The sequence below is a fragment of the Dipodomys ordii genome, unplaced genomic scaffold (genome assembly GCF_000151885.1).
Source record: "Dipodomys ordii isolate 6190 unplaced genomic scaffold, Dord_2.0 Scaffold9, whole genome shotgun sequence".
NCBI classification, from domain to species: domain Eukaryota; kingdom Metazoa; phylum Chordata; class Mammalia; order Rodentia; family Heteromyidae; genus Dipodomys; species Dipodomys ordii.
The window spans coordinates 23,107,764-23,119,345 of NW_012267225.1; positions in this window are offsets into that span (position 1 = coordinate 23,107,764).

The window sequence follows — 11,582 nt, forward strand, 5'->3', positions numbered from 1 at the left end:
CCACTTCCAGCTTTTTTCTTTTTGCTTATGTGGTGCTGAGGAATCGAACCCAGGGCCTCATGCATGCAAGGCAAGCGCTCTACCATTGAACCACCTTCCCAGCCCAATTTGGGTATTTTCTTGTTAATTTTGATTTATATCTACTAATATAGTCTCTGCCCATTCACCAAAAGTCTCAGAAATTGAATTCTAAGAGAGTGGGGATTTGTCTTATCTACTGTTGTATTTCTAGAATCTAGAACAATATCTTCTCATGGGAGTCACTCACTGAATGGTTCAAAAAATAAATCAGTGATTACTATGTAGACATTGAAAGAATATATGCACTAATAGTTTCAAAATGCTACCACTGGTGATAGAATGAATTTGTACATTTTTATTAGGTTTGGAGTGTGTGCGTGTGTGTGTGTGTGTGTGTGTGTTAACTTTTAAATAGTTGTACGGTGCCATTTAAGAAGGCAGCTTTTGAGTACAATGCATCTTGATCAGTGTCACCCACTTCAACATTCTCACCCCCTTCCATCCACCCTTTCCTTTACTTCACATGGTTCTTGACTATATTCAGTTTCCAACAAAATAATCACCAGGAAATAGCTACTTGCAAGAGCGGGAGGTGGGGCCATGGGGAGAAAGGTAGATAATTGATTAAATTTTAAAGAAGAAAAAAAATGCCAGAAGTGTCTACCTTGTTCATTTCCAGAAATGGTACATATGTAGCTATGAGTAAAATATCCTGGCTATGGATTCCTTTACGGAACTAACATTACATGAAATGCTTGGCATTTGCAGAAACCCAGCAATTTATGAGACTGGAAGTTGTGGAGATCTAGAATGTGGATTCTACAAGTTTGAAGACCAAGAAGAACATTATCCTAGAAAGACAGAGGAAAACCCCACAACCCATTTGGTAGCTCTTATTCAGAAACAACCAAATATATGCTGGCCACTTGACAATCTACTTATAGAGGAGAAAGGATTATTTTCATTTATAGACCTTGTGTCTTTGTACAGACTGTATAGTGCCAACCTAACAGCCATTATTCAATTTGTTTTATTAAATTAGTTTCACATAATTTAATAGAAGTCACTACATCAGCCAGCTCACCTCACTTATTACTTTACTATTGAGATTCTAAAAATGAGAGAAGTTAATGAAATTTAATCATAATTAATTCAGTGTGCTAAGATGTATGTAATAAGTTTATGAATAGCTGCATAAAGTCATGATAGTAAAGGCTTTAATCATGTAGCCTCTGAAGTTTGAGGAGCTGTTGACTTTGGCTTCTCTTTGTTTGGCTGCACTTATAAAGAAGATTCTCACTTTCATTGTGTCTTGTTCTTGTTCTCTGCATTATGCAATCTTCCACGCAAGCGGCGGCAGCAGCCCAAGTGAACTGGAGTCACCAATTTCCAAGTAACCTTTCTAAACAGATAAAGGTATCTGCAAACATGGCATGATTTTCAGTGTTCTTGGAATTATTTTTCAGAAAGAAAATGATGCTATAATGCTCCCTTAATTTTGGATATTCCTTAAGAGAACCCTTTTATGCATATCAAAACATTCAACCAATATTTCAGTATTTCATTTCCATAGGATGGTTTTTATACTATATTTGACATTAAAAATGGCACTAAAGCTTCCAATTTGTAAAAATAAGGGATTCTGTACATGTAGTCCTTGAAATAAGAGATTAATGTTAATGCAATTATATTCATAGGTATTGTAATCCTTTTAAAGTTTTTGTTTTAATCTTTTTTATTTTGGTGTAATGAAAGAGACAAACGCTGACTAGATTCCTGTTACATTCATGCCTTTGTGATTACATGTTCATTTGACCTCACCTCATGTGCAAAGAATAATTAGATGACGAAATTCATAAATTGTTTTCTCGTTTTTATATTTAAAAATACACCTTTATTTAACCTACTAATGAAAGTAATAAAAACTGTTTGTATTTCTAGAAGTTTTTTTAAAGATATGATGTAAATTTCTATTTCATACCTGCAAATAAGTCCCCAGTTTCACTTCTGTGGTTCTTCAGATCTGGATTTTACATAGGGAATTATCTTGAAGTATATACAAAAGCATTTTATCAGTGTTCCTGCTATAAATAACAGCCATGCTTACTTTTACTTCATGCATATGTGGAAATATCTAAAAATCTATCTGAGGGTAGGTAGGTTTTTTTTTATTTGTTTTTTATATACTTCTAAGTCTCCAGCCCACACATAAGCTTTAATCTTCATTCTTGTTTCTCTTTCTTTTTGGTTTCACTCTGTTCATTATATTTTTTTCTCTCTTTCCCTCCCTCTCTCTGTCTCTGTCTCTGTCTCTCTCTCTCCTCCCTTCCTCTCTCTACTCTCTCCTCTTACACCCCCCCTCCTTCCTGCAATCTCCCCCTCTTCTCTCCTCCCTTCCTATTTTTTCTTTTGCTGGGGAATGAATCCAAACCCTGATGTTTGCAAGGCAAGTGCTCTACTACTGAACTACACATGATTTCCACAGCTTTCAAATTAATTCATTGGAAACTTTTCTTGAGATGCCATCCTAATGGTGTATAGGGAAGACCAAAGTGGACACTACCGTCCCAACAGCAGGGACAAGGCAGGACATAGTCCACTCCAGGGGTTTCCAGCAAAGCGGGATAGTAGCATATCTTTTGTCAAGGACAACTTTATACTCACATTGGTGTTAAACTGTCAGCATATTTGTTAATTGAGGAATTCTCTACAAATTCCTTTTTTGTGTGTATTATGAATGGTTAATTACAAAAACCAGTTTATAATAAACATTTAAGGGACATTTAATTTGTAATTGGAGATAAAGCCCTTTACAAACATATACTTTTTCATGACATAGGGTGTAATTTTTCTTTTATATGGTCTGCTCAAGAAATCTAAACAATAAAAGGAATAAGTGTTATTCTTATTTTCATGAGGGAAAAGTCCAATGACTTCAGAAGACTCCTTTGTAGAAATGAAGTCAGTGTCTTCTAACCTTTGCTGTAGTTCAGTTCCCACTGGCTTTCAGGGAAGGAAGATGATGGATGATCACAAGGGCTATGGCTGATACTCTGATGGCAAAAGACTAGTTAATAAGCGAAAAAAGTAACAACTTCCGTGAAGTTTTCTATGAGCTAGGCCTTTACAAACAAAGATCCAAAGACCCAGAGAAAATTACCTGTGAGGAAATGGATAGTTATGTAGAAACGATTGGACCAAATAGCATGGTGTAATGGCAATAGATGGAGTGGGGGAGTCAAAAAAAAAACCAACCAACCTGTTCTGATTTTTTTTTTTTGGCCTATGTGTAATATATGAGATGAAGACACTTCAGAACAAGATCTTCAAGAAGAGAAGAGAAAGGAGGGAGATGAATTTCTATGTTTTATGGCTTTCTTTGAAGGAGAGAGGTGCTAGTTTCTATGACCTACCTTAAACAAGAAGAATTCTGCTTTCTATCCATCCCTTCTAAAAGAGAAAGGTCAAAGCCAGGAGGCAGAGTGTTTGTGAGGATGCTTCCCAGGACTAGCAGTCTAGCTGAAGTCTTCAGCATGCCAAAGGGCCGTGCTTTGTGTTCTGATACACCCCTCATAGTTAATATTTTCCTTATATTTATGGGGCTGGGTAGCCCAGGCTGGTTTTTCAAATTAGAGATGCTGCCTGCAGCCTCATGAAGATTACAAGCGTATGCCACTATACTTGGCTTCCTTAATTTCCCTATAGTGATCATCAGAATAACTACACACTGGAATACTAATGTTGTAGATTTAATATTAGGTAGTTTTCTAGAAAATATGGTAACTACTGGATTAATTGCTAAAAAAAACCCTCATAAAACATTAAATGTGCACAGATTTGTAATTTTTATTGTATTTAATCTCTTGGAATTGTAATGTTACAATTATTTGTTTTAATTTCCTTAATATTTGCTAGTTTTGATGTAACTTCATTACATCAAGAATAATGGTAGCTCATACTTGTAGTCACAGCACTCTGGAGGCTAAGGCAGAAGGATAGTGAGTTTGAGGCCAATTTTGGCTACATAGACCCTGTCTCAAAAGAAAAGTGTGTCAGACAGGGTGTTTGAATTAAAAGTTCTGGCACCTATTCTGTAAGAATATTATATCTTTTTAACTGGGGTTATGATCATCACTTCTTTTTTCATTGGTGTATAGAAAGAATCTTGTGCTATTAAGTACCTTTGCCATATTCACGTTAGGCCATGGGAGATGTGATTGTTGAGAAAGAATTCCATAGTATCTTTACCTTCGCTGCTTTAATAAATGGTATGACCAACATCATTATCACTAACAGTGCTTTTAGTGGTGTTCTGCAGTATAGAAATAGTTGCCTACCTATGATTAGCCCTTTCAGACATGTAATAATGTGAGATTGTTAAAATGGTGGTGGTATCTGTGTAGTCTTAAGGCCTGAGGCTCTTTTCAGCATATCACCCATTGAACATTACCAGATGTTCATCACATGAGTGGAACACTCATTAACCATTCTGCCCAGAAAGCATTTCACATATCCCACCAAGTTCTTCAGTCTCTCAAGTAGTACATTGTCCACTGCCATAAGATTGTCTCTACCCTTTTTTAGCCTATGTCATGTCACCTCCTGATTGCCCTACCTAAATTCTGATTTTCTTTTCTACCTTTGCAGTTGCCAGTTCTTACCACAATAAATTACATTTTAATCTATACCTTGTCAAAATTATTGATTCAACTTTACTAATCATTGAGTCTACAGAGTGATCAGAGTGGTGGAGTTGCAAAATGAAGATGAAAGGGATTGTTGTAAGAGTGGACATCCTAAATTCCCCATGTGCCTCCACTACTGATGTATTAAGGTTCTCTGGAAGAACAACCAATAGAATGAATAAACATATACACACATGTATATATGTATATGTAAAGACACTATATAATAATAGTGCTTATTCGATTGGCTTACACTAACAGAAGCTGATAGCCCTACAATGGATGTCTATAGGCTGGAGAGATAGGAAAACCAATAGCTGCTCAGACAAAAAAGCTGGAGGCCTTTGAACAAAAGGAGCCAATGATACAGCCCTAGGCTAAGAATGGAAGTCTGGACAGCCTTAGAGAGTTGATGATGCAAGAATATATCCAGAGAAAATAAAATCCTGCCTAGAAGAGGCATTTGCTCTTCATTATATCATATTTACAATAGCCGGGATATGGGAACAATCTAAGTGTCCTACAACAGATTCCTACTCATTCCTAAATGGTTCTGGAAAAATAAGAGCTCTCGTGTCTTGTTGAAATAGAAATGAAAAAACTAAACATTATAGAAAAATAGTTATGTGTTTGTTAACTGCATCTGTTTCCTCCAAGAGAGAGGTAGAGGTTTCGAGGAAGTGAGACAAATAAAAAAAGACTAAGTAGCCAAGTGCGGGGGCTCATGTCTCTAATCCTAGCTACTCAGGAGGCTGAGTTCTCAGGATTGAGGTTCTAATACAGCCCTGGTAGGAAAGTCCATGAGACTCTTATCTCCAATAAACTACCAAAAGGTAGAAATGGAGCTGTGTCTGAAGAGCTAGAGTGCTAGCCTTGAGCAAAAGAGGCTCAGGAATAGCACCCAAGCTGAGAGTTCAAGCCCCAAGACCAGCAAACAAACAAAAAACCAAACGAAACCAAATAATGCAACAAAAAGTAGTCATGCCTAATTTCTAAAGGCAATTGACTGTAGCTTCCATGTCTTATAGAAGTCAAAAGTTATACCTCAAATTCTACCACATTCCAAGCAGACTTGTTGATGAAGATCCTTGTCTGTTTAATTAGTTTGATTTGTAAACCACCATCTCAGTATTACCATATATTCTTTGTGCCAATTCCATGGACACAAAGGTTGAGCCAAGATACTTCTATGCCTCTGATTCTACCCTTAAAAATATCAAACTTTAGCCCACAAGACCTTTTTTATTGGTAGCCACCTTCAGTAAAAGGTGATGACAGGACAGAGAAATACTATAGCAATTCAAACAACTGCAGTGTAATCTCAGCTTTTTTTTCTTTTTTGTGCTGGTCCTAGGTTGCACTCTACCACTTGAGCCACAGTTCCACAACTGGCTTTTCGTAGTTTGTTGGAGATGCAAGTCTCAGTGACTTTCCTATCTGGGCTGGCTGTGAATAGCAATCCTCAGCTCTCATCTCCCGAGTAACTAGGATTACACAGGTGAGCCACAGGCAGATGCCCAGCAAGTGAAGGTACTACCTGGTCCTTACAGGGAACAAAGCATTTATGTTATTTAGAAGTCCTTCCAGGAGTCCATTCTTCAGGATGTTCCTTTGTCCTCATTCCCTGTTTATGCTATTAAATCTGAACTCCCTTTATGGAGGCTAGATGCTTTCCAGAATTCCAAATTTCCTATTAAGTCAAATAATTATTTTCTGTCTCTAACCATGAGCTTAGACCCTGAGAAAAACTGATATGTTTGATAGAAAAAAAAAAGTAGGATAGAAGGAGTTCAATAGAATTTACCTTTCCTAGAAATTGTAGTAAAGTTGTCCAAAAAGAAATGTACTCATTACCTGGCTTATGTATCTATAACCCCTCTGTAACCTTTATAAAAACAACTTTAAAAAAGAAATTATAGTAAACAGAATTTTCCCCATCCAATCCAAACTGATTTGATATCTTAAGAAAAGTGTGGATAATAGTATTGTAAGTTGTTTTTAAATGCCATTTGACTAGAGTTTGCAACCTAAGACTATAAAATCTTAGCATAAGAAATACTTCATTAAAAGTAAAGTATACAAGGATCAAAGCCATGTGCAAGTCTGATAACAATGTTCTCTCTCAAAGAAGACCTTGATAAATACTGTTCCTAATCTACTCTTACCAGTAAATGGCCTTGATCCTGGCTGTTGGGTCCAGAGTTACTCTGGCTCTATGTGTAAACTGAGGGCTTATGTTGACTTTGGAAACCATACAGCTCTTCAGTGACCAAATACTTGGCATTTGTAAGCTTTCTAGTACTCACATACACAACTCTCTTCTGGTTTTTTTTTTTTTGTTCTGATTTATATAGTCATGGATTTAACTTTTTCTTAGAAGCTTATTATTGTACAGGCTTTGAAAAGTATAGCATTTTCAAGTGAATTGAGGGGGCATATCCCCAACTTGGTTAACTTATCTCTAGAAAACCAGCCTCCTATTCTCATGCTTTGTTCACAATTTATTTTTTCAAGAAGTTATGAAACTTAATATATGGCCTTCTATACACATTGGTGTTTATTTTGATGACATGGCTCACACCTGTAATCCTAGCTACTCAGGAGATGAAGATCAGATGGAATGTTACTCAAATCTAGTCTGGTTAAAAAAGTTAGCAATCAATAAACCAGGTATAATGGAACATACCTCTTAGCATAAATAGGAGGTATAAATAGGACTGTGGTTCAGTCCTGGCACATGCAAAAATACAAGATAAAAGACATTATCTGAAAAATATCAATGACAAAAGAGTAGTGGCATGGCTCAATTGGCCTTGGGTTTGAACTTCAGTATACTATCTCTCCAAACTTCCCCCCCCCCAAAAAAAAGGTAGAATGGAAGTTGAGCATGGAAAAAGCATAAGCAACCAAGAAAAGCCAGCATGTCCCATTTCTTCAGATGCCTGAACTAATTTCTAAATTAGATTCCACTAGGTTGGCATCCTGGACTAAGCATTCTTCAGATTGCTGGATTGAAATTGCTTATTTCTCAAATTATTTGTTCATGCTTCAAATGAGCTTGTATAAAATCAGATGGCTTAGCAAACAAGGAAACCTTAGGCAAATCCTTTAAAGTCTTATGGCATAATAACATTCTAATTCTATCTTCTATTGGTTTAAGTCTTTTGCTCAATACTCTGTGCAAAATAGTGAACATTCCTCTTAGCTGTTTTAAAGTTTGTTTACATCTAAATGGATCAAGCCTTTTTAAACAACTGGGAACATGATAACAAATGATAATAAAAGCCACCTGATTGGTCAGCATCTTGGTCTTATTGTCTCCTCTCCAAACTTGACTCTCAACATTTAACCAAGATAATAACTTGACTGACAAGCCTACTTGTCTCAAAGTCAGGAAGGAATGTTAATCTGTCCTCTTAAAGATTCTTTTAACTTTGTGATGCTTTTAGATCTTGTTAGGATTGTGAACCAGGATGGCAAAAAAAAAAAAAAACACTATAAGCAACAGATTTTGTTCATTTATGTTTAGATGTGGCATTTGGATTCTTCTCTCTGAATGAGTTTTATCTCCTACATTGCTCTTCTATAAACTCCTCTCCATGGTAGAATTATGAGAAATGTATGGAATTTGTGCTTCCTGTTCAGCTTTGTGCTATAGACAGAGCTGTATGAGCAGTACATCTAAGCTCTTGGGTGGGCTTGATGCTTGGTATTCAGCATGATTTCTATGAGAATGAGGTTTTATCATGTAAAGGTTTTGAGTTTTTTGGTAGGTTTTTGTGTTTTGTTTTGTTTTTGTTGCTGGTTCTGGGACTTGAACTCAGGGGCTAGGCATTGTCCCTGAGCTAAGTGTGCTAAGTCTAGTGCTCTAACATTTGAGCCACAGCTCCACTTCCAGTTTTTTTTTTTGTAGTTAACTGGAGATAAGAGTCACACGGACTTTGCTGCTGGGTTGGCTTTGTATCTCCTGAGTGGCTAAGATTACAGATATGAACCACCAGCACCCTGCTATAAGGAAGAGTTTTGTAATGCTGTGTCAGTTGTCAAATAAGTCAAAAGCCCACCTAGAGGCAAAGAGAAAGGAAATTATCTCTATGAAAGGAGTATCACCTCTAATCTATCACAAGCTTTTAGAGACTTTGCTCTTGGAGCACTGAATCTAGGAGGCAGGGTGCTAATGCTAGCTCTCTAGGAAGCTATTGTTTTACTTTGGAACCAAGTATGCCAGAATACCAGCATAATACTACTGTCTTATTTCCAGGATTAATTTCCCTTGTTTTGTAGTTTCAAAAATCCCTACTCTAATGAGGAGATAAAAGGTGAACAAATGCAGCAGTGGTATGGACTAGACACTATGTTAAAAATGAATCATACAACTTGTGGGTGGTGATGGAGAGAAAAGCTGGGACAGAGAGAGGGAAGGGGTGACATTGTCCAAAAAGAAATGGATTCATTACCTGATGTATATAACTATAACCCCTCTGTATATCATCTTTAAAATAACAATTTAAACAAATACAAAAAATGTACACCCCAGTTTTCAGCTGAGTTAAAAATTCATCTGTGAACTAGATAACATTTTCCTTTACAATTATACAGACAAAATAAATATATAAGAATATTTAAAATTCAAATAAAGATACCCACTTTAGGGATGGGAAGTTGGCTCAGTGGTAGAGCACTTGCCTTGTATGCATGAGGCCCTGGGTTCAATTCCTTGGCACCACATAAGCAAAAAGAAAAAAGCCGGAAGTGATGCTGTGGCTCAAGTGGTAGAGCGCTAGCCTTGAGCTGAAGAGCTGAAGGACAGTGCCCAGGCCCAGAGTTCAGGCCCCCCCCAAAAAAAGATACCCACTTCAAGTTAGAAAAGACTATTTCATGAGATATTATGAGCAGTTGAGTGAGAAGAAATAATTCTAAATCATTCAATATTTATAGAAACAAATATACAAAAGACCAGTAACCTTGTGGGATCTGGATGTGTGCTTATTTTTATAACAATAGTGCTTATTCCTGTTTCAATGTATCTTCCCTTGAATAAGATGTAAGGAGCAGCCAATACCAGTTTATCAGCTGCTTTTAAATACATATTACAGATGATGTTCAAGGTTTTGTAGATAATGCCAGCAGGTTCCCAAACAACAGTCTAAGCAAAACTACTCTAAAGTCTTTTTAGAGCTACAGGTTGCATAAACTTGCTTTATCATCTTTGGAACCAAGCCACTTTCTGAGGTAACTATGAGGTGAACAGACCCTGTGCATAGCAGCTTTTGGGTGTTGTGCCCAGGTTAGGTGACTGCCGGACAAAAACAGCAGTTGGCAGGCAGATCAGGTACTGAAGTAGCCACAGCCCCTAGTCAAGGACCAGTCTGAAATAGGAAATCCCCCTTCCCCCCGCCAGTAACTTACACCTCCCTAGAATAAAATTATGTCTTATGTATTCCATGATCAGAAAAAACTACACCGGGCACCAGTGGTTCACACCTGAAATCGTAGCTACTTAGGAGGTTGAAATCTGAGGATTGTGGTTCAGAGCCAGCCCAAACAGGAAAGTTCATGAGACTCTTTAATTAACCACCAGAAATCAAGAAGAGTTGCTGTGGCTCAAAGTGATAGAACACTAGCCTTCAGTGCAAAAACTCAGGGACAACACCCAGGCCCAAAGTTCAAGCCCCAACACCACCACCAACAACAACAAGCTAACCTAGATAATAGCTATCATTATATTTCTAAAATCCAAGTAGAAAAGTCATCTGGTCTAATATCCAAGCCAATTTAATTAATACATTTGTTTTCTAATAGCAAAGCCTCTGAAATACTAATCTCACGTATTGGTTTTCTTTTCAATTGTGATAAACTATATGTCAAAATTTATCACCTTAACTACTTTTGAATATGCAGTTGGGTAGTGAAGCCTTCATACTACCATTACCATCATCCTTCTCCAGAACTTTCTCAAAACTTGAACCCTGTACCTATTGAACACTAACACTCCACCCCTCCCACCTGCCAGACCCTGGGCAGACTGGGTGGAGCTGAGGACCAAAGGTGGGGATAACACTAACATTCCCCACTTCATTGCTTAATAAAAATGGGGTGGGGGGACAGAGGTCATTTCTTCTGAAGCTACTTCCTGCTGTAAAGGGACAAAGCATTCAGAGGTCTCTGATTTGTTGCTTGGCTGGGTACCATCCTTGACCATGCTTGATGGTTGGTAAAGGTCCTCATCTTTTTCATGACAATAGTTATCAGAGCCAACAGGTGTGATGGGCTCTTTTGGCTGCTTCCTGCTGGCCTACAGGCATGGAGGATTTCATGGAGCTGGGGTCTTTACGGTCCCAGTCTGCACTGGGCAAGGCAGTGCAGTGTAAGTGAAATCTCCAGTTGCCTGAAGTAACAAGAAGGCCTGAACTTGTTCCCAGGTGGTGTCCTGGTTGTCGGGGAGGAGCTGTTATCCAGTTTAAAGAAACTTTTGGAAAGGTCAGGCAAAAAGCTGATAAGGTGACAAGGTCAGTTAACATGAATGATATAGGAGAACACACATTGGCCAAAGGCCAGTAAAGCTTCATTTGGAGCATAAGCCCAGTTGTGGCCCATTACAGGGAAAGAGGAATAACTGGCCTGGGGGCAGGAAGGGTGTGTCTAGGTTTTCTTGGCAAGTGGGTAGGGGACAGCATAGTGGACTGGTTGGGAGTGACCAGTCAGAAGCTACTATAAATAGCATATGCAGGGGGTTTGGGATTTAAACTACTCCTATATTTTACATGTGGGGATAACACTAACATTAACAACAACAAAAAGCCTTCTTTTTTTCTTAAGGCTTAATAGTATGCCATTGAGGGTGTGTGTATGTGTATGTATAATATTTTCTTTATT